We start from the raw sequence: 24,354 nt of genomic DNA on the forward strand, positions 1-24,354 counted from the left end.
TGGGGCTGCTTGCTTGTCTTGCCACCTCAAAGTTCAAATGCAGATTTGGGAGTCCGTGCAGGGGGCTTCCGGCAGCCCTGCTCCGAAAATGCGAACGTCTGCAGATAGCTCGCAGCCAGAAAGAGCTAGCCTGGAAAGCTGTTGCTCAGCCTCATCTGCCCATGGCACTGCTCACACAGAGGCACAGAAACTGGGGCTGCTTGCTTGTCTTGCCACCTCAAACTTCAAACGTAGATTTGGTCGTCCGTGCAGGGGTCCTCGGGCAGTCCTGCTCTGAAAATGCGAACGTCTGCAGATAGCTCGCAGGCAGAAAGAGCTAGCCTGGAAAGCGTTGCTCAGCCTCATCTGCCCATGGCACTGCTCGCACAGAGGCACAGAGACTGGGGCTGCTTGCTTGTCTTACCACCTCAAAGTTCAAACGTAGATTTGGGCGTCCGTGCAGAGGGCTTCCGGCAGCCCTGCCCCGAAAATGCGAAAGTCTGCAGATAGCCCGCAGCCAGAAAAAGCTAGCTTGGAAAGCTGTCGCTCAGCCTCATCTGCCCATGGCATTGATCACACAGAGGCACAGAGACTGGGGCTGCTTGCTTGTCTTGCCACCTCAAAGTTCAAACGTCTCTTGGGAATGGGGGTTGTCCATGCCAGGCGCCTCCGGCAGCCCTTCTACAAAAATGCGAACGTCTGCAGATAGCCCGCAGCCAGAAATATCTAGCCTGGAAAGCTGTTGCTCAGCCTCATCTGCCCATGGCATTGCTCGCACAGAGGCACAGAGACTGGGGCTGCTTGCTTGTCTTGCCACCTCAAACTTCAAAAGTATCTTTTGGGGGTCCGTGCAAGGGATCTAAGGCAGCCCTGCTCTGAAAATGCGAACGTCTGCAGATAGCTCGCAGGCAGAAAGAGCTAGCCTGGAAAGCGTTGCTCAGCCTCATCTGCCCATGGCACTGCTCGCACAGAGGCACACAAATTGGGGCTGCTTGCTTGTCTTGCCACCTCAAACTTGAAACTTAAATTTGGGCGTCCGTGCAGAGGGCCGCCAGCAGCGGTGTTCTGAAAATGTGAACGTCTGCAGATAGGTCGCAGGCAGAAAGAGCTAGCCTGGAAAGCGTTGCTCAGCCTCATCTGCCCATGGCACTGCTCGCACAGAGGCACAGAGACTGGGGCTCCTTGATTGTCTTGCCCCCTCAAACTTCAAAAGTATCTTAGGTGGTCCGTGCCGGGCGCCTCCGGCAGCCCTGCTCTGAAAATGCGAACGTCTGAAGATAGCTTGCAACAAGAAGGAGCTAGCCTGGAAAGCTGTTGCTCAGCCTCATCTGCCCATGGCACTGCTCGCACAGAGGCACAGAGACTGGGGCTTCTTGCTTGTCTTACCACCTCAAAATTCAAACGTAGATTTGGGAGTCCGTGCAGGGGACCTACAGCAGCACTGCTCTGGAGATCCGAACGTCTGCGGATAGCCCGCAGCCAGAAAGAGCTAGCCTGGAAAGCTGTCGCTTAGCCTCATCTGCCCATGGCACTGCTCGCACAGAGGCACAGAGACTGGGGCTGCTTGCTTGTCTTGCCACCTCAAAGTTCAAATGTAGATTTGGGAGTCCGTGCAGGGGGCTTCCGGCAGCCCTGCTCCGAAAATGCGAACGTCTGCAGATAGCTCTTAGCCAGAAAGAGGTAGCCTGGAAAGCTGTTGCTCAGCCTCATCTGCCCATGGCACTGCTCGCACAGAGGCACAGAGACTGGGGCTGCTTGCTTGTCTTGCCACCTCAAAGATCAAACGTCTTTTGGGAATGGGGGTTGTCCATGCCAGGCGCCTCCGGCAGCCCTTCTACAAAAATGCGAACGTCTGCATATAGCCCGCAGCCAGAAATATCTAGCCTGGAAAGCTGTTACTCAGCCTCATCTGCCCATGGCACTGCTCGCACAGAGGCACAGAGACTGGGGCTGCTTGCTTGTCTTGCCACCTCAAACTTCAAAAGTATCTTAGGTGGTCCGTGCCGGGCGCCTCTGGCAGCCCTGCTCTGAAAATGCGAACATCTGCAGATAGCTCGCAGCCAGAAAGGGCTAGCCTGGAAAGCTGTTGCTCAGCCTCATCTGCCCATGGCACTGCTCGCACAGAGGCACAGAAACTGGGGCTGCTTGCTTGTCTTGCCACCTAAAACTTGAAACGTAGATTTGGGCGTCCGTGCAGAGGGCCACCAGCAGCGGTGCTCTGAAAATGCGAACGTCTGCAGATAGCTCGCAGCCAGAAAGAGCTAGCCTGGAAAGCGTTGCTCAGCCTCATCTGCCCATGGCACTGCTCGCACAGAGGCACAGAGACTGGGGCTCCTTGCTTGTCTTGCCCCTTCAAACTTCAAAAGTATCTTACGTGGTCCGTGCCGGGCGCCTCCGGCAGCCCTGCTCTGAAAATGCGAACGTCTGCAGATAGCTGGCGGCCAGAAAGAGCTAGCCTGGAAAGCTGTTGCTCAGCCTCATCTGCCCATGGCACTTCTCTCACAGAGGCACAGAGACTGCGGCTGCTTGCTTGTCTTGCCACCTCAAAATTCAAACGTAGATTTGGGCTTCCGTGCAGGGGTCCTCGGGCAGTCCTGCTCTGGAGATGTGAACGTCTGCGGATAGCCCACAGCCAGAAAGAGCTAGCCTGGAAAGCTGTCGCTCAGCCTCATCTGCCCATGGCACTGCTCGCACAGAGGCACAGAGACTGCGGCTGCTTGCTTGTCTTGCCACCTCAAAGTTCAAATGCAGATTTGGGAGTCCGTGCAGGGGGCTTCCGGCAGCCCTGCTCCGAAAATGCGAACGTCTGCAGATAGCTCGCAGCCAGAAAGAGCTAGCCTGGAAAGCTGTTGCTCAGCCTCATCTGCCCATGGCACTGCTCACACAGAGGCACAGAAACTGGGGCTGCTTGCTTGTCTTGCCACCTCAAACTTGAAACGTAGATTTGGTCGTCCGTGCAGGGGTCCTCGGGCAGTCCTGCTCTGAAAATGCGAACGTCTGCAGATAGCTCGCAGGCAGAAAGAGCTAGCCTGGAAAGCGTTGCTCAGCCTCATCTGCCCATGGCACTGCTCGCACAGAGGCACAGAGACTGGGGCTGCTTGCTTGTCTTGCCACGTCAAACTTCAAACGTAGCATTGGGGGTCCTTGCCGGGCACCTCCGGCAGCCCTGCTCTGAAAATGCGAACGTCTGCAGATAGCCCACAGCCAGAAAGAGCTAGCCTGGAAAGCTGTCGCTCAGCCTCATCTGCCCATGGCATTGATCACACAGAGGCACAGAGACTGGGGCTGCTTGCTTGTCTTACCACCTCAAAGTTCAAACGTAGATTTGGGCGTCCGTGCAGAGGGCTTCCGGCAGCCCTGCCCCGAAAATGCGAAAGTCTGCAGATAGCCCGCAGCCAGAAAAAGCTAGCTTGGAAAGCTGTCGCTCAGCCTCATCTGCCCATGGCATTGATCACACAGAGGCACAGAGACTGGGGCTGCTTGCTTGTCTTGCCACCTCAAAGTTCAAACGTCTCTTGGGAATGGGGGTTGTCCATGCCAGGCGCCTCCGGCAGCCCTTCTACAAAAATGCGAACGTCTGCAGATAGCCCGCAGCCAGAAATATCTAGCCTGGAAAGCTGTTGCTCAGCCTCATCTGCCCATGGCATTGCTCGCACAGAGGCACAGAGACTGGGGCTGCTTGCTTGTCTTGCCACCTCAAACTTCAAAAGTATCTTTTGGGGGTCCGTGCAAGGGATCTAAGGCAGCCCTGCTCTGAAAATGCGAACGTCTGCAGATAGCTCGCAGGCAGAAAGAGCTAGCCTGGAAAGTTGTTGCTCAGCCTCATCTGCCCATGGCACTGCTCGCACAGAGGCACAGAGACAGGGGCTTCTTGCTTGTCTTACCACCTCAAAATTCAAACGTAGATTTGGGCTTCCGTGCAGGGGACCTACAGCAGCACTGCTCTGGAGATGCGAACGTCTGCGGATAGCCCGCAGCCAGAAAGAGCTAGCCTGGAAAGCTGTCGCTCAGCCTCATCTGCCCATGGCACTGCTCACACAGAGGCACAGAGACTGGGGCTGCTTGCTTGTCTTGCCACCTCAAAGTTCAAATGCAGATTTGGGAGTCCGTGCAGGGGGCTTCCGGCAGCCCTGCTCCGAAAATGCGAACGTCTGCAGATAGCTCGCAGCCAGAAAGAGCTAGCCTGGAAAGCTGTTGCTCAGCCTCATCTGCCCATGGCACTGCTCACACAGAGGCACAGAAACTGGGGCTGCTTGCTTGTCTTGCCACCTCAAACTTCAAACGTAGATTTGGTCGTCCGTGCAGGGGTCCTCGGGCAGTCCTGCTCTGAAAATGCGAACGTCTGCAGATAGCTCGCAGGCAGAAAGAGCTAGCCTGGAAAGCGTTGCTCAGCCTCATCTGCCCATGGCACTGCTCGCACAGAGGCACAGAGACTGGGGCTGCTTGCTTGTCTTACCACCTCAAAGTTCAAACGTAGATTTGGGCGTCCGTGCAGAGGGCTTCCGGCAGCCCTGCCCCGAAAATGCGAAAGTCTGCAGATAGCCCGCAGCCAGAAAAAGCTAGCTTGGAAAGCTGTCGCTCAGCCTCATCTGCCCATGGCATTGATCACACAGAGGCACAGAGACTGGGGCTGCTTGCTTGTCTTGCCACCTCAAAGTTCAAACGTCTCTTGGGAATGGGGGTTGTCCATGCCAGGCGCCTCCGGCAGCCCTTCTACAAAAATGCGAACGTCTGCAGATAGCCCGCAGCCAGAAATATCTAGCCTGGAAAGCTGTTGCTCAGCCTCATCTGCCCATGGCATTGCTCGCACAGAGGCACAGAGACTGGGGCTGCTTGCTTGTCTTGCCACCTCAAACTTCAAAAGTATCTTTTGGGGGTCCGTGCAAGGGATCTAAGGCAGCCCTGCTCTGAAAATGCGAACGTCTGCAGATAGCTCGCAGGCAGAAAGAGCTAGCCTGGAAAGCGTTGCTCAGCCTCATCTGCCCATGGCACTGCTCGCACAGAGGCACACAAATTGGGGCTGCTTGCTTGTCTTGCCACCTCAAACTTGAAACTTAAATTTGGGCGTCCGTGCAGAGGGCCGCCAGCAGCGGTGTTCTGAAAATGCGAACGTCTGCAGATAGGTCGCAGGCAGAAAGAGCTAGCCTGGAAAGCGTTGCTCAGCCTCATCTGCCCATGGCACTGCTCGCACAGAGGCACAGAGACTGGGGCTCCTTGATTGTCTTGCCCCCTCAAACTTCAAAAGTATCTTAGGTGGTCCGTGCCGGGCGCCTCCGGCAGCCCTGCTCTGAAAATGCGAACGTCTGAAGATAGCTTGCAACAAGAAGGAGCTAGCCTGGAAAGCTGTTGCTCAGCCTCATCTGCCCATGGCACTGCTCGCACAGAGGCACAGAGACTGGGGCTTCTTGCTTGTCTTACCACCTCAAAATTCAAACGTAGATTTGGGAGTCCGTGCAGGGGACCTACAACAGCACTGCTCTGGAGATCCGAACGTCTGCGGATAGCCCGCAGCCAGAAAGAGCTAGCCTGGAAAGCTGTCGCTTAGCCTCATCTGCCCATGGCACTGCTCGCACAGAGGCACAGAGACTGGGGCTGCTTGCTTGTCTTGCCACCTCAAAGTTCAAATGTAGATTTGGGAGTCCGTGCAGGGGGCTTCCGGCAGCCCTGCTCCGAAAATGCGAACGTCTGCAGATAGCTCTTAGCCAGAAAGAGGTAGCCTGGAAAGCTGTTGCTCAGCCTCATCTGCCCATGGCACTGCTCGCACAGAGGCACAGAGACTGGGGCTGCTTGCTTGTCTTGCCACCTCAAAGATCAAACGTCTTTTGGGAATGGGGGTTGTCCATGCCAGGCGCCTCCGGCAGCCCTTCTACAAAAATGCGAACGTCTGCATATAGCCCGCAGCCAGAAATATCTAGCCTGGAAAGCTGTTACTCAGCCTCATCTGCCCATGGCACTGCTCGCACAGAGGCACAGAGACTGGGGCTGCTTGCTTGTCTTGCCACCTCAAACTTCAAAAGTATCTTAGGTGGTCCGTGCCGGGCGCCTCTGGCAGCCCTGCTCTGAAAATGCGAACATCTGCAGATAGCTCGCAGCCAGAAAGGGCTAGCCTGGAAAGCTGTTGCTCAGCCTCATCTGCCCATGGCACTGCTCGCACAGAGGCACAGAAACTGGGGCTGCTTGCTTGTCTTGCCACCTAAAACTTGAAACGTAGATTTGGGCGTCCGTGCAGAGGGCCACCAGCAGCGGTGCTCTGAAAATGCGAACGTCTGCAGATAGCTCGCAGCCAGAAAGAGCTAGCCTGGAAAGCGTTGCTCAGCCTCATCTGCCCATGGCACTGCTCGCACAGAGGCACAGAGACTGGGGCTCCTTGCTTGTCTTGCCCCTTCAAACTTCAAAAGTATCTTACGTGGTCCGTGCCGGGCGCCTCCGGCAGCCCTGCTCTGAAAATGCGAACGTCTGCAGATAGCTGGCGGCCAGAAAGAGCTAGCCTGGAAAGCTGTTGCTCAGCCTCATCTGCCCATGGCACTTCTCTCACAGAGGCACAGAGACTGCGGCTGCTTGCTTGTCTTGCCACCTCAAAATTCAAACGTAGATTTGGGCTTCCGTGCAGGGGACCTACAGCAGCACTGCTCTGGAGATGTGAACGTCTGCGGATAGCCCACAGCCAGAAAGAGCTAGCCTGGAAAGCTGTCGCTCAGCCTCATCTGCCCATGGCACTGCTCGCACAGAGGCACAGAGACTGGGGCTGCTTGCTTGTCTTGCCACCTCAAAATTCAAACGTAGCTTAGGTGGTCCGTGCAGGGGTCCTCGGGCAGTCCTGCTCTGAAAATGCGAACGTCTGCAGACAGCTCGCAGCCAGAAAGAGCTAGCCTGGAAAGCTGTTGCTCAGCCTCATCTGCCCATGGCACTGCTCGCACAGAGGCACAGAGACTGCGGCTGCTTGCTTGTCTTGCCACCTCAAAGTTCAAATGCAGATTTGGGAGTCCGTGCAGGGGGCTTCCGGCAGCCCTGCTCCGAAAATGCGAACGTCTGCAGATAGCTCGCAGCCAGAAAGAGCTAGCCTGGAAAGCTGTTGCTCAGCCTCATCTGCCCATGGCACTGCTCACACAGAGGCACAGAAACTGGGGCTGCTTGCTTGTCTTGCCACCTCAAACTTGAAACGTAGATTTGGTCGTCCGTGCAGGGGTCCTCGGGCAGTCCTGCTCTGAAAATGCGAACGTCTGCAGATAGCTCGCAGGCAGAAAGAGCTAGCCTGGAAAGCGTTGCTCAGCCTCATCTGCCCATGGCACTGCTCGCACAGAGGCACAGAGACTGGGGCTGCTTGCTTGTCTTGCCACGTCAAACTTCAAACGTAGCATTGGGGGTCCTTGCCGGGCACCTCCGGCAGCCCTGCTCTGAAAATGCGAACGTCTGCAGATAGCCCACAGCCAGAAAGAGCTACCCTGGAAAGCTGTCGCTCAGCCTCATCTGCCCATGGCATTGATCACACAGAGGCACAGAGACTGGGGCTGCTTGCTTGTCTTACCACCTCAAAGTTCAAACGTAGATTTGGGCGTCCGTGCAGAGGGCTTCCGGCAGCCCTGCCCCGAAAATGCGAAAGTCTGCAGATAGCCCGCAGCCAGAAAAAGCTAGCTTGGAAAGCTGTCGCTCAGCCTCATCTGCCCATGGCATTGATCACACAGAGGCACAGAGACTGGGGCTGCTTGCTTGTCTTGCCACCTCAAAGTTCAAACGTCTCTTGGGAATGGGGGTTGTCCATGCCAGGCGCCTCCGGCAGCCCTTCTACAAAAATGCGAACGTCTGCAGATAGCCCGCAGCCAGAAATATCTAGCCTGGAAAGCTGTTGCTCAGCCTCATCTGCCCATGGCACTGCTCGCACAGAGGCACAGAGACTGGGGCTGCTTGCTTGTCTTGCCACCTCAAACTTCAAAAGTATCTTTTGGGGGTCCGTGCAAGGGATCTAAGGCAGCCCTGCTCTGAAAATGCGAACGTCTGCAGATAGCTCGCAGGCAGAAAGAGCTAGCCTGGAAAGCGTTGCTCAGCCTCATCTGCCCATGGCACTGCTCGCACAGAGGCACACAATTTGGGGCTGCTTGCTTGTCTTGCCACCTCAAACTTGAAACTTAGATTTGGGCGTCCGTGCAGAGGGCCGCCAGCAGCGGTGTTCTGAAAATGCGAACGTCTGCAGATAGGTCGCAGGCAGAAAGAGCTAGCCTGGAAAGCGTTGCTCAGCCTCATCTGCCCATGGCACTGCTCGCACAGAGGCACAGAGACTGGGGCTCCTTGATTGTCTTGCCACCTCAAAATTCAAACGTAGATTTGGGAGTCCGTGCAGGGGACCTACAGCAGCACTGCTCTGGAGATCCGAACGTCTGCGGATAGCCCGCAGCCAGAAAGAGCTAGCCTGGAAAGCTGTCGCTTAGCCTCATCTGCCCATGGCACTGCTCGCACAGAGGCACAGAGACTGGGGCTGCTTGCTTGTCTTGCCACCTCAAAGTTCAAATGTAGATTTGGGAGTCCGTGCAGGGGGCTTCCGGCAGCCCTGCTCCGAAAATGCGAACGTCTGCAGATAGCTCTTAGCCAGAAAGAGGTAGCCTGGAAAGTTGTTGCTCAGCCTCATCTGCCCATGGCACTGCTCGCACAGAGGCACAGAGACTGGGGCTGCTTGCTTGTCTTGCCACCTCAAAGATCAAACGTCTTTTGGGAATGGGGGTTGTCCATGCCAGGCGCCTCCGGCAGCCCTTCTACAAAAATGCGAACGTCTGCAGATAGCCCGCAGCCAGAAATATCTAGCCTGGAAAGCTGTTACTCAGCCTCATCTGCCCATGGCACTGCTCGCACAGAGGCACAGAGACTGGGGCTGCTTGCTTGTCTTGCCACCTAAAACTTCAAAAGTATCTTAGGTTGTCCGTGCCGGGCGCCTCTGGCAGCCCTGCTCTGAAAATGCGAACATCTGCAGATAGCTCGCAGCCAGAAAGGGCTAGCCTGGAAAGCTGTTGCTCAGCCTCATCTGCCCATGGCACTGCTCGCACAGAGGCACAGAAACTGGGGCTGCTTGCTTGTCTTGCCACCTCAAACTTGAAACGTAGATTTGGGCGTCCGTGCAGAGGGCCACCAGCAGCGGTGCTCTGAAAATGCGAACGTCTGCAGATAGCTCGCAGCCAGAAAGAGCTAGCCTGGAAAGCGTTGCTCAGCCTCATCTGCCCATGGCACTGCTCGCACAGAGGCACAGAGACTGGGGCTCCTTGCTTGTCTTGCCCCTTCAAACTTCAAAAGTATCTTACGTGGTCCGTGCCGGGCGCCTCCGGCAGCCCTGCTCTGAAAATGCGAACGTCTGCAGATAGCTGGCGGCCAGAAAGAGCTAGCCTGGAAAGCTGTTGCTCAGCCTCATCTGCCCATGGCACTTCTCTCACAGAGGCACAGAGACTGCGGCTGCTTGCTTGTCTTGCCACCTCAAAATTCAAACGTAGATTTGGGCTTCCGTGCAGGGGACCTACAGCAGCACTGCTCTGGAGATGTGAACGTCTGCGGATAGCCCACAGCCAGAAAGAGCTAGCCTGGAAAGCTGTCGCTCAGCCTCATCTGCCCATGGCACTGCTCGCACAGAGGCACAGAGACTGGGGCTGCTTGCTTGTCTTGCCACCTCAAAATTCAAACGTAGCTTAGGTGGTCCGTGCAGGGGTCCTCGGGCAGTCCTGCTCTGAAAATGCGAACGTCTGCAGACAGCTCGCAGCCAGAAAGAGCTAGCCTGGAAAGCTGTTGCTCAGCCTCATCTGCCCATGGCACTGCTCGCACAGAGGCACAGAGACTGCGGCTGCTTGCTTGTCTTGCCACCTCAAAGTTCAAACGTCTCCTGGGATGGGGGTTGTCCATGCCAGGCGCCTCCGGCAGCCCTTCTACAAAAATGCGAACGTCTGCAGATAGCTCGCAGCCAGAAATATCTAGCCTGGAAAGCGTTGCTCAGCTTCATCTGCCCATGGCACTGCTCGCACAGAGGCACAGAGACTGGGGCTGCTTGCTTGTCTTGCCCCCTCAAACTTCAAACGTAGCTTAGGTGGTCCATGCAGGGGTCCTCGGGCAGTCCTGCTCTGAAAACGCGAAAGTCTTCAGATAGCTCTTAGCCAGAAAGAGGTAGCCTGGAAAGCTGTTGCTCAGCCTCATCTGCCCATGGCACTGCTAGCACAGAGGCACAGAGACTGGGGCTGTTTGCTTGTCTTGCCACCTCAAACTTGAAACGTAGATTTGGGCGTCCGTGCAGAGGGGCGCCAGCAGCCCTGCTCTGAAAATGCGAACGTCTGCAGATAGCTCGCAGGCAGAAAGAGCTAGTGTGGAAAGCTGTTGCTCAGCCTCATCTGCCCATGGCACTGCTCGCACAGAGGCACAGAGACTGCGGCTGCTTGCTTGTCTTGCCACCTCAAAGTTCAAACGTCTCCTGGGAATGGGGGTTGTCCATGCCAGGCGCCTCCGGCAGCCCTTCTACAAAAATGCGAACGTCTGCAGATAGCTCGCAGTCAGAAATATCTAGCCTGGAAAGCGTTGCTCAGCTTCATCTGCCCATGGCACTGCTCGCACAGAGGCACAGAGACTGGGGCTGCTTGCTTGTCTTGCCACCTCAAACTTCAAACGTAGATTTGAGAGTCCATGCAGGGGGCCTCCGGCAGCCCTTGTCCGAAAATGAGATCGTCTGCAGATAGCTCGCAGCCAGAAAAAGCTAGCCTGTAAAGCTGTTGCTCAGCCTCATCTGCCCATGGCACTGCTCGCACAGAGGCACAGAGACTGGGGCTGCTTGCTTGTCTTGCCACCTCAAACTTCAAACGTAGATTTGGGCGTCCGTGCAGAGGGCCGCCAGCAGCCCTGCTCTGAAAATGCGAACGTCTGCAGATAGCTCGCAGGCAGAAAGAGCTAGCCTGGAAAGCTGTTGCTCAGCCTCATCTGCCCATGGCACTGCTCGCACAGAGGCACAGAGACTGGGGCTGCTTGCTTGTCTTGCCCGCTCACACATCAAAAGTCTCATAGGTGGTGTTTGTAAGGCGCCTCCGACAGCGCTGATCTGAAAATGCGAACATCTGCAGATAGATGGCAGCCAGAAAGAGCTAGCCTGGAAAGCTGTTGCTCAGCCTCATCTGCCCATGGCACTTCTCTCACAGAGGCACAGAGACTGGGGCTGCTTGCTTGTCTTGCCACCTCAAAGTTCAAACGTAGCTTTCAGAGCCCGTGCAGGGGGCTTCCGGCAGCCCTTCCCTGAAAATACAGATGTCTGCAGATAGCTCGCAGGCAGAAAGAGCTAGCCTGGAAAGCTGTTGCTCAGCCTCATCTGCCCATGGCACTGCTCGCACAGAGGCACAGAGACTGGGGCTGCTTGCTTGTCTTACCACCTCAAACCTCAAACGTAGCTCAGGTGGTCCGTTCCGGGCGCCTCTGGCAGCCCTGCTCTGAAAATGCGAACGTCTGCAGATAGCTCGCAGCCAGAAAGAGCTAGCCTGGAAAGCTGTTGCTCAGCCTCATCTGCCCATGGCACTGCTCGCACAGAGGCACAGAGACTGGGGCTGCTTACTTGTCTTCCCCCTCAAACCTCAAACGTAGCTCAGGTGGTCCGTTCCGGGCGCCTCTGGCAGCCCTGCTCTGAAAATGCGAACGTCTGCAGATAGCTCGCAGCCAGAAAGAGCTAGCCTGGAAAGCTGTTGCTCAGCCTCATCTGCCCATGGCACTGCTCGCACAGAGGCACAGAGACTGGGGCTTCTTGCTTGTCTTGTACCTTCAAGCTTCAAACGTATCTTAGGTGATCCGTGCCCGTGCGCTTCTGGCAGCCCGACTTTGAAAATGTTAACATCTGCAGATAGCTCGCAAGCAGAAGGAGCTTGCCTGGAAAGCTGTTGCTCAGCCTCATCTGCCCATGGCACTGCTCGCACAGAGGCACAGAGACTGGGGCTGCTTTCTTGTCTTGCCACCTCAAACTTCAAAAGTATATTTGGGGGTCCGTGCAAGGGATCTAAGGCAGCCCTGCTCTGAAAATGCGAACGTCTGCAGATAGCTCGCAGCCAGAAAGAGCTAGCCTGGAAAGCTGTTGCTCAGCCTCATCTGCCCATGGCACTGCTCACACAGAGGCACAGAAACTGGGGCTGCTTGCTTGTCTTGCCACCTCAAACTTGAAACGTAGATTTGGGCGTCCGTGCAGAATGCCGCCAGCAGCGGTGTTCTGAAGATGCGAACGTCTGCAGATAGCTCGCAGCCAGAAAGAGCTAGCCTGGAAAGCATTGCTCAGCCTCATCTGCCCATGGCACTGCTCGCACAGAGGCACAGAGACTGGGGCTCCTTGCTTGTCTTGCCCCCTCAAACTTCAAAAGTATCTTACGTGGTCCGTGCCAGGCGCCTCCGGCAGCCCTGCTCTGAAAATGCGAACGTCTGCAGATAGCTCGCAGCCAGAAAGAGCTAGCCTGGAAAGCTGTTCCTCAGCCTCATCTGCCCATGGCACTGCTCGCACAGAGGCAAAGAAATTGTGGCTGCTTGCTTGTCTTGCCACCTCAAACTTCAAACGTAGCATTGGGGGTCCTTGCCGGGCACCTCCGGCAGCCCTGCTCTGAAAATGCGAATGTCTTCAGATAGCTGGCAGCCAGAAAGAGGTAGCCCGGAAAGCTGTTGCTCAGCCTCATCTGCGCATGGCACTGCTCGCACACAGGCACATAGACTGCGGCTGCTTGCTTGTCTTGCCCCCTCAAAATTCAAAAGTATCTTAGGTGGTCCGTGCCGGGGTCCTCAGGAAGCGCCTCTCAGAAAATGAGAACGTGTGCAGATAGCTCGCAGCCAGAAAGAGCTAGCCTGGAAAACTGTTGCTCAGCCTCATCTGCCCATGGCACTGCTCGCACAGAGGCACAGAGACTGGGGCTGCTTGCTTGTCTTGCCACCTCAAACTCCAAACGTAGATTTGTGGGTCCGTACAGAGGGCTTCCGGCAGCCCTGCTCCGAAAATGTGAACGTCTGCAGATAGCTCGCAGGCAGAAAGTGCTAGCCTGGAAAGCTGTTGCTCAGCCTCATCTGCACATGGCACTGCTCACACAGAGGCACAGAAACTGGGGCTGCTTGCTTGTGTTGCCACCTCAAACTTCAAACGTAGCATTGGGGGTCCTTGCCTGGCACCTCCGGCAGCCCTGCTCTGAAAATGCGAACGTCTGAAGATAGCTCGCAACAAGAAGGAGCTAGCCTGGAAAGCTGTTGCTCAGCCTCATCTGCCCATGGCACTGCTCGCACAGAGGCACAGAGACTGGTGGTTCTTGCTTGTCTTGCCACCTCAAATTTCAAACGTACCTTTGGGCTTCCGTGCAGGGGTCCTCGGGCAGCGCTGCTCTGGAGACGCGAACGTCCGCGGATAGCCCGCAGCCAGAAAGAGCTAGCCTTGAAAGCTCTCGCTCAGCCTCATCTGCCCATGGCATTGATCACACAGAGGCACAGAGACTGGGGCTGCTTGCTTGTCTTGCCACCTCCAACTTCAAACGTAGCTTAGGTGGTCCGTGCCGAGCGCCTTCGGCAGCCCTGCTCCAAAAATGCGAATGTCTGCAGAGAGCTCGCAGGCAGAAAGAACTAGCCTGGAAAGCTGATGCTCAGCCTCATCTGCCCATGGCACTGCTCGCACAGAGGCACAGAGAATGGGGCTGCTTGATTGCCTTGCTACCTCAAACTTCAAAAGTAGCTTAGGTGGTCTGTGCCGGGTGCTTCCGGGTGTCGTGCTCTGAAAATCCAACGTCTGCAGATAGCTCGCAGCCAGAAAGGGCTAGCCTGGAAAGCTGTTGCTCAGCCTCATCTGCCCATGGCACTGCTCGCACAGACGCACAGAGACTGGGGCTGCTTGCTTGCCTTGTACCTCAAACTTCAAACGTAGCTTTGGTGGTCCGTGCCCGTGCGCTTCTGGCAGCCCTACTTTGAAAATGTTAACATCTGCAGATAGCTCGCAGGCAGAAAGAGCTAGCCTGGAAAGCTGTTGCTCAGCCTCATCTGCCCATGGCACTGCTCGCACAGAGGCACAGAGACTGGGGCTGCTTGCTTGTCTTGCCACCTCAAACTTGAAACGTAACTCAGGTGGTCCGTGCCGGAGGTCTCCAGCAGCCCTGCTCCAAACATGCGAACGACTGCAGATAGCTCGCAGCCAGAAAGAGCTAGCCTGGAAAGCTGTTGCTCAGCCTCATCTGCCCATGGCACTGCTCGCACAGAGGCACAGAGACTGGGCCTGCTTGCTTGTCTTGCCCGCTCACATATCAAAAGTCTCATAGGTGGTCTTTGTCGGGCGCGTCCGGCAGCGCTGATCTGAAAATGCGAACATCTGCAGATAGATGGCAGCCAGAAAGAGCTAGCCTGGAAAGCTGTTGCTCAGCCTCATCTGCCCATGGCACTTCTCGCACAGAGGCACAGAGACTGGGGCTGCTTGCTTGTCTTGCCACCTCAAACTTCAAACGTAGCTTAGGTGGTCCATGCAGGGTTCTTCCGGGTGTCGTGCTCTGAAAATGCGAACGTCTGCAGATAGCTCGCAACCAGAAAGAGCTAGCCTGGAAAGCTGTTGCTCAGCCTCATCTGCCCATGGCACTGCTCGCACAGAGGCACAGAAACTGGGGCTGCTTGCTTGTCTTGCCACCTCAAACTTCAAACGTAGATTTGGGCGTCCGTGCAGAGGGGCGCCAGCAGCGGTGCTCTGAAAATGCGAAGGTCTGCAGATAGCTCGCAGCCAGAAAGAGCTAGCCTGGAAAGCTGTTGCTCAGTCTCATCTGCCCATGGCACTGCTCGCACAGAGGCACACAGACTGGGGCTGCTTTCTTTTATTGCACCTTAAAATTCCAACGTATCTTAGGTGGTTCTCAGGCGCTCCTCCGTTAGCCCTGCTCTGAAAATGCGAACGTCGGCAGATAGCTCGCAGGCAGAAAGAGCTAGCCTGGAAAGCTGTTGCTCAGCCTCATCTGCCCATGGCACTGCTCGCACAGAGGCACAGAGCCTGGGGCTGCTTGCTTGTCTTGCCACCTCCAACTTCAAAAGTAACTCAGGTGGTCCGTGCCGGAGGTCTCCAGCAGCCCTGCTCCAAACATGCGAACATCTGCAGATAGATGGCAGCCAGAAAGAGCTAGCCTGGAAAGCTGTTGCTCAGCCTCATCTGCCCATGGCACTGCTCGCACAGAGGCACAGAGACTGGGACAGCTTGCTTGTCTTGCCACCTCAAAATTCAAACGTAGATTTGGGCTTCCGTGCAAGGGATCTAAGGCAGCCCTGCTCTGAAAATGTGAACGTCTGCAGATAGCTCGCAGCCAGAAATAGCTAGCCTGGAAAGCTGTTGCTCAGCCTCATCTGCCCATGGCACTGCTTGCACAGAGGCACAGAGACTGGGGCTGCTTACTTGTCTTGCCCCCTCAAACCTCAAACGTAGCGCAGGTGGTCCGTGCCGGGCGCCTCCGGCAGCCCTGCTCTGAAAATGCGAACGTCTGCAGATAGCTCGCAGCCAGAAAGAGCTAGCCTGGAAAACTGTTGCTCAGCCTCATCTGCCCATGGCACTGCTCGCACAGAGGCACAGAGACTGGGGCTGCTTGCTTGTCTTGCCACCTCAAACTCCAAACGTAGATTTGTGGGTCCGTACAGAGGGCTTCCGGCAGCCCTGCTCCGAAAATGTGAACGTCTGCAGATAGCTCGCAGGCAGAAAGTGCTAGCCTGGAAAGCTGTTGCTCAGCCTCATCTGCACATGGCACTGCTCACACAGAGGCACAGAAACTGGGGCTGCTTGCTTGTGTTGCCACCTCAAACTTCAAACGTAGCATTGGGGGTCCTTGCCTGGCACCTCCGGCAGCCCTGCTCTGAAAATGCGAACGTCTGAAGATAGCTCGCAACAAGAAGGAGCTAGCCTGGAAAGCTGTTGCTCAGCCTCATCTGCCCATGGCACTGCTCGCACAGAGGCACAGAGACTGGTGGTTCTTGCTTGTCTTGCCACCTCAAATTTCAAACGTACCTTTGGGCTTCCGTGCAGGGGTCCTCGGGCAGCGCTGCTCTGGAGACGCGAACGTCCGCGGATAGCCCGCAGCCAGAAAGAGCTAGCCTTGAAAGCTCTCGCTCAGCCTCATCTGCCCATGGCATTGATCACACAGAGGCACAGAGACTGGGGCTGCTTGCTTGTCTTGCCACCTCCAACTTCAAACGTAGCTTAGGTGGTCCGTGCCGAGCGCCTTCGGCAGCCCTGCTCCAAAAATGCGAATGTCTGCAGAGAGCTCGCAGGCAGAAAGAACTAGCCTGGAAAGCTGATGCTCAGCCTCATCTGCCCATGGCACTGCTCGCACAGAGGCACAGAGAATGGGGCTGCTTGATTGCCTTGCTACCTCAAACTTCAAAAGTAGCTTAGGTGGTCTGTGCCGGGTGCTTCCGGGTGTCGTGCTCTGAAAATCCAACGTCTGCAGATAGCTCGCAGCCAGAAAGGGCTAGCCTGGAAAGCTGTTGCTCAGCCTCATCTGCCCATGGCACTGCTCGCACAGACGCACAGAGACTGGGGCTGCTTGCTTGCCTTGTACCTCAAACTTCAAACGTAGCTTTGGTGGTCCGTGCCCGTGCGCTTCTGGCAGCCCTACTTTGAAAATGTTAACATCTGCAGATAGCTCGCAGGCAGAAAGAGCTAGCCTGGAAAGCTGTTGCTCAGCCTCATCTGCCCATGGCACTGCTCGCACAGAGGCACAGAGACTGGGGCTGCTTGCTTGTCTTGCCACCTCAAACTTGAAACGTAGATTTGGGCGTCCGTGCAGAGGGGCGCCAGCAGCGGTGCTCTGAAAATGCGAAGGTCTGCAGATAGCTCGCAGGCAGAAAGAGCTAGCCTGGAAAGCTGTTGCTCAGCCTCATCTGCCCATGGCACTGCTCGCACAGAGGCACAGAGACTGGGGCTGCTTGCTTGTCTTGCCACCTCCAACTTCAAACGTAACTCAGGTGGTCCGTGCCGGAGGTCTCCAGCAGCCCTGCTCCAAACATGCGAACGACTGCAGATAGCTCGCAGCCAGAAAGAGCTAGCCTGGAAAGCTGTTGCTCAGCCTCATCTGCCCATGGCACTGCTCGCACAGAGGCACAGAGACTGGGCCTGCTTGCTTGTCTTGCCCGCTCACATATCAAAAGTCTCATAGGTGGTCTTTGTCGGGCGCGTCCGGCAGCGCTGATCTGAAAATGCGAACATCTGCAGATAGATGGCAGCCAGAAAGAGCTAGCCTGGAAAGCTGTTGCTCAGCCTCATCTGCCCATGGCACTTCTCGCACAGAGGCACAGAGACTGGGGCTGCTTGCTTGTCTTGCCACCTCAAACTTCAAACGTAGCTTAGGTGGTCCATGCAGGGTTCTTCCGGGTGTCGTGCTCTGAAAATGCGAACGTCTGCAGATAGCTCGCAACCAGAAAGAGCTAGCCTGGAAAGCTGTTGCTCAGCCTCATCTGCCCATGGCACTGCTCGCACAGAGGCACAGAAACTGGGGCTGCTTGCTTGTCTTGCCACCTCAAACTTCAAACGTAGATTTGGGCGTCCGTGCAGAGGGGTGCCAGCAGCGGTGCTCTGAAAATGCGAAGGTCTGCAGATAGCTCGCAGCCAGAAAGAGCTAGCCTGGAAAGCTGTTGCTCAGCCTCATCTGCCCATGGCACTGCTTGCACAGAGGCACAGAGACTGGGGCTGCTTACTTGTCTTGCCCCCTCAAACCTCAAACGTAGCGAAGGTGGTCCGTGCCGGGCGCCTCCGGCAGCCCTGCTCTGAAAATGCGAACGTCTGCAGATAGCTCGCAGCCAGAAAGAGCTAGCCTGGAAAACTGTTGCTCAGCCTCATCTGCCCATGGCACTGCTCGCACAGAGGCACAGAGACTGGGGCTGCTGGCTTGTCTTGCCACCTCAAACTCCAAACGTAGATTTGTGGGTCCGTACAGAGGGCTTCCGGCAGCCCTGCTCCGAAAATGCGAACGTCTGCAGATAGCTCGCAACCAGAAAGAGCTAGCCTGGAAAGCTGTTGCTCAGCCTCATCTGCCCATGGCACTGCTCGCACAGAGGCACAGAGACTGGGGCTCCTTGCTTGTCTTGCACCTTAAAATTCCAACGTATCTTAGGTGGTTCTGAGGCGCTCCTCCGTTAGCCCTGCTCTGAAAATGCGAACGTCGGCAGATAGCTCGCAGGCAGAAAGAGCTAGCCTGGAAAGCTGTTGCTCAGCCTCATCTGCCCATGGCACTGCTCGCACAGAGGCACAGAGACTGAGGCTGCTTGCTTGTCTTGCCACCTCCAACTTCAAACGTAACTCAGGTGGTCCGTGCCGGAGGTCTCCAGCAGCCCTGCTCCAAACATGCGAACGACTGCAGATAGCTCGCAGCCAGAAAGAGCTAGCCTGGAAAGCTGTTGCTCAGCCTCATCTGCCCATGGCACTGCTCGCACAGAGGCACAGAGACTGGGCCTGCTTGCTTGTCTTCCCCGCTCACATATCAAAAGTCTCATAGGTGGTCTTTGTCGGGCGCGTCCGGCAGCGCTGATCTGAAAATGCGAACATCTGCAGATAGATGGCAGCCAGAAAGAGCTAGCCTGGAAAGCTGTTGCTCAGCCTCATCTGCCCATGGCACTTCTCGCACAGAGGCACAGAGACTGGGGCTGCTTGCTTGTCTTACCACCTCAAACTTCAAACGTAGCTTTCAGAGGCCGTGCAGGGGGCTTCCGGCAGCCCAGCTCCGAAAATGCGAACGTCTGCAAATAGCTCGCAGCCAGAAAGAGCTAGCCTGGAAAGCTGTTGCTCAGCCTCATCTGCCCATGGCACTGCTCGCACAGAGGCACAGAGACTGGGACTGCTTGCTTGTCTTGCCACCTCAAAATTCAAACGTAGATTTGGGCTTCCGTGCAAGGGATCTAAGGCAGCCCTGCTCTGAAAATGTGAACGTCTGCAGATAGCTCGCAGCCAGAAATAGCTAGCCTGGAAAGCTGTTGCTCAGCCTCATCTGCCCATGGCACTGCTTGCACAGAGGCACAGAGACTGGGGCTGCTTACTTGTCTTGCCCCCTCAAACCTCAAACGTAGCGCAGGTGGTCCGTGCCGGGCGCCTCCGGCAGCCCTGCTCTGAAAATGCGAACGTCTGCAGATAGCTCGCAGCCAGAAAGAGCTAGCCTGGAAAACTGTTGCTCAGCCTCATCTGCCCATGGCACTGCTCGCACAGAGGCACAGAGACTGGGGCTGCTTGCTTGTCTTGCCACCTCAAACTCCAAACGTAGATTTGTGGGTCCGTACAGAGGGCTTCCGGCAGCCCTGCTCCGAAAATGTGAACGTCTGCAGATAGCTCGCAGGCAGAAAGTGCTAGCCTGGAAAGCTGTTGCTCAGCCTCATCTGCACATGGCACTGCTCACACAGAGGCACAGAAACTGGGGCTGCTTGCTTGTGTTGCCACCTCAAACTTCAAACGTAGCATTGGGGGTCCTTGCCTGGCACCTCCGGCAGCCCTGCTCTGAAAATGCGAACGTCTGAAGATAGCTCGCAACAAGAAGGAGCTAGCCTGGAAAGCTGTTGCTCAGCCTCATCTGCCCATGGCACTGCTCGCACAGAGGCACAGAGACTGGTGGTTCTTGCTTGTCTTGCCACCTCAAATTTCAAACGTACCTTTGGGCTTCCGTGCAGGGGTCCTCGGGCAGCGCTGCTCTGGAGACGCGAACGTCCGCGGATAGCCCGCAGCCAGAAAGAGCTAGCCTTGAAAGCTCTCGCTCAGCCTCATCTGCCCATGGCATTGATCACACAGAGGCACAGAGACTGGGGCTGCTTGCTTGTCTTGCCACCTCCAACTTCAAACGTAGCTTAGGTGGTCCGTGCCGAGCGCCTTCGGCAGCCCTGCTCCAAAAATGCGAATGTCTGCAGAGAGCTCGCAGGCAGAAAGAACTAGCCTGGAAAGCTGATGCTCAGCCTCATCTGCCCATGGCACTGCTCGCACAGAGGCACAGAGAATGGGGCTGCTTGATTGCCTTGCTACCTCAAACTTCAAAAGTAGCTTAGGTGGTCTGTGCCGGGTGCTTCCGGGTGTCGTGCTCTGAAAATCCAACGTCTGCAGATAGCTCGCAGCCAGAAAGGGCTAGCCTGGAAAGCTGTTGCTCAGCCTCATCTGCCCATGGCACTGCTCGCACAGACGCACAGAGACTGGGGCTGCTTGCTTGCCTTGTACCTCAAACTTCAAACGTAGCTTTGGTGGTCCGTGCCCGTGCGCTTCTGGCAGCCCTACTTTGAAAATGTTAACATCTGCAGATAGCTCGCAGGCAGAAAGAGCTAGCCTGGAAAGCTGTTGCTCAGCCTCATCTGCCCATGGCACTGCTCGCACAGAGGCACAGAGACTGGGGCTGCTTGCTTGTCTTGCCACCTCAAACTTGAAACGTAGATTTGGGCGTCCGTGCAGAGGGGCGCCAGCAGCGGTGCTCTGAAAATGCGAAGGTCTGCAGATAGCTCGCAGGCAGAAAGAGCTAGCCTGGAAAGCTGTTGCTCAGCCTCATCTGCCCATGGCACTGCTCGCACAGAGGCACAGAGACTGGGGCTGCTTGCTTGTCTTGCCACCTCCAACTTCAAACGTAACTCAGGTGGTCCGTGCCGGAGGTCTCCAGCAGCCCTGCTCCAAACATGCGAACGACTGCAGATAGCTCGCAGCCAGAAAGAGCTAGCCTGGAAAGCTGTTGCTCAGCCTCATCTGCCCATGGCACTGCTCGCACAGAGGCACAGAGACTGGGCCTGCTTGCTTGTCTTGCCCGCTCACATATCAAAAGTCTCATAGGTGGTCTTTGTCGGGCGCGTCCGGCAGCGCTGATCTGAAAATGCGAACATCTGCAGATAGATGGCAGCCAGAAAGAGCTAGCCTGGAAAGCTGTTGCTCAGCCTCATCTGCCCATGGCACTTCTCGCACAGAGGCACAGAGACTGGGGCTGCTTGCTTGTCTTGCCACCTCAAACTTCAAACGTAGCTTAGGTGGTCCATGCAGGGTTCTTCCGGGTGTCGTGCTCTGAAAATGCGAACGTCTGCAGATAGCTCGCAACCAGAAAGAGCTAGCCTGGAAAGCTGTTGCTCAGCCTCATCTGCCCATGGCACTGCTCGCACAGAGGCACAGAAACTGGGGCTGCTTGCTTGTCTTGCCACCTCAAACTTCAAACGTAGATTTGGGCGTCCGTGCAGAGGGGCGCCAGCAGCGGTGCTCTGAAAATGCGAAGGTCTGCAGATAGCTCGCAGCCAGAAAGAGCTAGCCTGGAAAGCTGTTGCTCAGTCTCATCTGCCCATGGCACTGCTCGCACAGAGGCACACAGACTGGGGCTGCTTTCTTTTATTGCACCTTAAAATTCCAACGTATCTTAGGTGGTTCTCAGGCGCTCCTCCGTTAGCCCTGCTCTGAAAATGCGAACGTCGGCAGATAGCTCGCAGGCAGAAAGAGCTAGCCTGGAAAGCTGTTGCTCAGCCTCATCTGCCCATGGCACTGCTCGCACAGAGGCACAGAGCCTGGGGCTGCTTGCTTGTCTTGCCACCTCCAACTTCAAAAGTAACTCAGGTGGTCCGTGCCGGAGGTCTCCAGCAGCCCTGCTCCAAACATGCGAACATCTGCAGATAGATGGCAGCCAGAAAGAGCTAGCCTGGAAAGCTGTTGCTCAGCCTCATCTGCCCATGGCACTGCTCGCACAGAGGCACAGAGACTGGGGCTGCTTGCTTGTCTTACCACCTCAAACTTCAAACGTAGCTTTCAGAGGCCGTGCAGGGGGCTTCCGGAAGCCCTGCTCCGAAAATGCGAACGTCTGCAAATAGCTCGCAGCCAGAAAGAGCTAGCCTGGAAAGCTGTTGCTCAGCCTCATCTGCCCATGGCACTGCTCGCACAGAGGCACAGAGACTGGGACAGCTTGCTTGTCTTGCCACCTCAAAATTCAAACGTAGATTTGGGTTTCCGTGCAAGGGATCTAGGGCAGCCCTGCTCTGAAAATGTGAACGTCTGCAGATAGCTCGCAGCCAGAAATAGCTAGCCTGGAAAGCTGTTGCTCAGCCTCATCTGCCCATGGCACTGCTTGCACAGAGGCACAGAGACTGGGGCTGCTTACTTGTCTTGCCCCCTCAAACCTCAAACGTAGCGAAGGTGGTCCGTGCCGGGCGCCTCCGGCAGCCCTGCTCTGAAAATGCGAACGTCTGCAGATAGCTCGCAGCCAGAAAGAGCTAGCCTGGAAAACTGTTGCTCAGCCTCATCTGCCCATGGCACTGCTCGCACAGAGGCACAAAGACTGGGGCTGCTTGCTTGTCTTGCCACCTCAAACTCCAAACGTAGATTTGTGGGTCCGTACAGAGGGCTTCCGGCAGCCCTGCTCCGAAAATGCGAACGTCTGCAGATAGCTCGCAGGCAGAAAGTGCTAGCCTGGAAAGCTGTTGCTCAGCCTCATCTGCACATGGCACTGCTCACACAGAGGCACAGAAACTGGGGCTGCTTGCTTGTGTTGCCACCTCAAACTTCAAACGTAGCATTGGGGGTCCTTGCCTGGCACCTCCGGCAGCCCTGCTCTGAAAATGCGAACGTCTGAAGATAGCTCGCAACAAGAAGGAGCTAGCCTGGAAAGCTGTTGCTCAGCCTCATCTGCCCATGGCACTGCTCGCACAGAGGCACAGAGACTGGTGGTTCTTGCTTGTCTTGCCACCTCAAATTTCAAACGTACCTTTGGGCTTCCGTGCAGGGGTCCTCGGGCAGCGCTGCTCTGGAGACGCGAACGTCCGCGGATAGCCCGCAGCCAGAAAGAGCTAGCCTTGAAAGCTCTCGCTCAGCCTCATCTGCCCATGGCATTGATCACACAGAGGCACAGAGATTGGGGCTGCTTGCTTGTCTTGCCACCTCCAACTTCAAACGTAGCTTAGGTGGTCCGTGCCGAGCGCCTTCGGCAGCCCTGCTCCAAAAATGCGAATGTCTGCAGAGAGCTCGCAGGCAGAAAGAACTAGCCTGGAAAGCTGATGCTCAGCCTCATCTGCCCATGGCACTGCTCGCACAGAGGCACAGAGAATGGGGCTGCTTGATTGCCTTGCTACCTCAAACTTCAAAAGTAGCTTAGGTGGTCTGTGCCGGGTGCTTCCGTGTGTCGTGCTCTGAAAATCCAACGTCTGCAGAGAGCTCGCAGCCAGAAAGGGCTAGCCTGGAAAGCTGTTGCTCAGCCTCATCTGCCCATGGCACTGCTCGCACAGACGCACAGAGACTGGGGCTGCTTGCTTGCCTTGTACCTCAAACTTCAAACGTAGCTTAGGTGGTCCGTGCCCGTGCGCTTCTGGCAACCCTACTTTGAAAATGTTAACATCTGCAGATAGCTCGCAGGCAGAAAGAGCTAGCCTGGAAAGCTGTTGCTCAGCCTCATCTGCCCATGGCACTGCTCGCACAGAGGCACAGAGACTGGGGCTGCTTGCTTGTCTTGCCACCTTAAACTTGAAACGTAGATTTGGGCGTCCGTGCAGAGGGGCGCCAGCAGCGGTGCTCTGAAGATGCGAAGGTCTGCAGATAGCTCGCAGGCAGAAAGAGCTAGCCTGGAAAGCTGTTGCTCAGATTCATCTGCCCATGGCACTGCTCGCACAGAGGCACACAGACTGGGGCTGCTTTCTTTTCTTGCACCTTAAAATTCCAACGTACCTTAGGTGGTTCTGAGGCGCTCTTCCGTTAGCCCTGCTCTGAAAATGCGAACGTCGGCACATAGCTCGCAGGCAGTAAGAGCTAGCCTGGAAAGCTGTTGCTCAGCCTCATCTGCCCATGGCACTGCTCGCACAGAGGCACAGAGACTGGGGCTGCTTGCTTGTCTTGCCACCTCCAACTTCAAACGTAACTCAGGTGGTCCGTGCCGGAGGTCTCCAGCAGCCCTGCTCCAAACATGCGAACGACTGCAGATAGCTCGCAGCCAGAAAGAGCTAGCCTGGAAAGCTGTTGCTCAGCCTCATCTGCCCATGGCACTGCTCGCACAGAGGCACAGAGACTGGGCCTGCTTGCTTGTCTTGCCCGCTCACATATCAAAAGTCTCATAGGTGGTCTTTGTCGGGCGAGTCCGACAGCGCTGATCTGAAAATGCGAACATCTGCAGATAGATGGCAGCCAGAAAGAGCTAGCCTGGAAAGCTGTTGCTCAGCCTCATCTGCCCATGGCGCTTCTCGCACAGAGGCACAGAGACTGGGGCTGCTTGCTTGTCTTACCACCTTAAACTTCAAACGTAGCTTTCAGAGCCCGTGCAGGGGGCTTCCGGCAGCCCTGCTCCGAAAATGCGAACGTCTGCAAATAGCTCGCAGCCAGAAAGAGCTAGCCTGGAAAGCTGTTGCTCAGCCTCATCTGCCCATGGCACTGCTCGCACAGAGGCACAGAGACTGGGGCTGCTTGCTTGTCTTGCCACCTCAAAATTCAAACGTAGATTTGGG

Source organism: Opisthocomus hoazin, chromosome 17 (assembly GCF_030867145.1).
Source record: "Opisthocomus hoazin isolate bOpiHoa1 chromosome 17, bOpiHoa1.hap1, whole genome shotgun sequence".
In the NCBI taxonomy this organism is placed as follows: Eukaryota; Metazoa; Chordata; class Aves; order Opisthocomiformes; family Opisthocomidae; genus Opisthocomus; species Opisthocomus hoazin.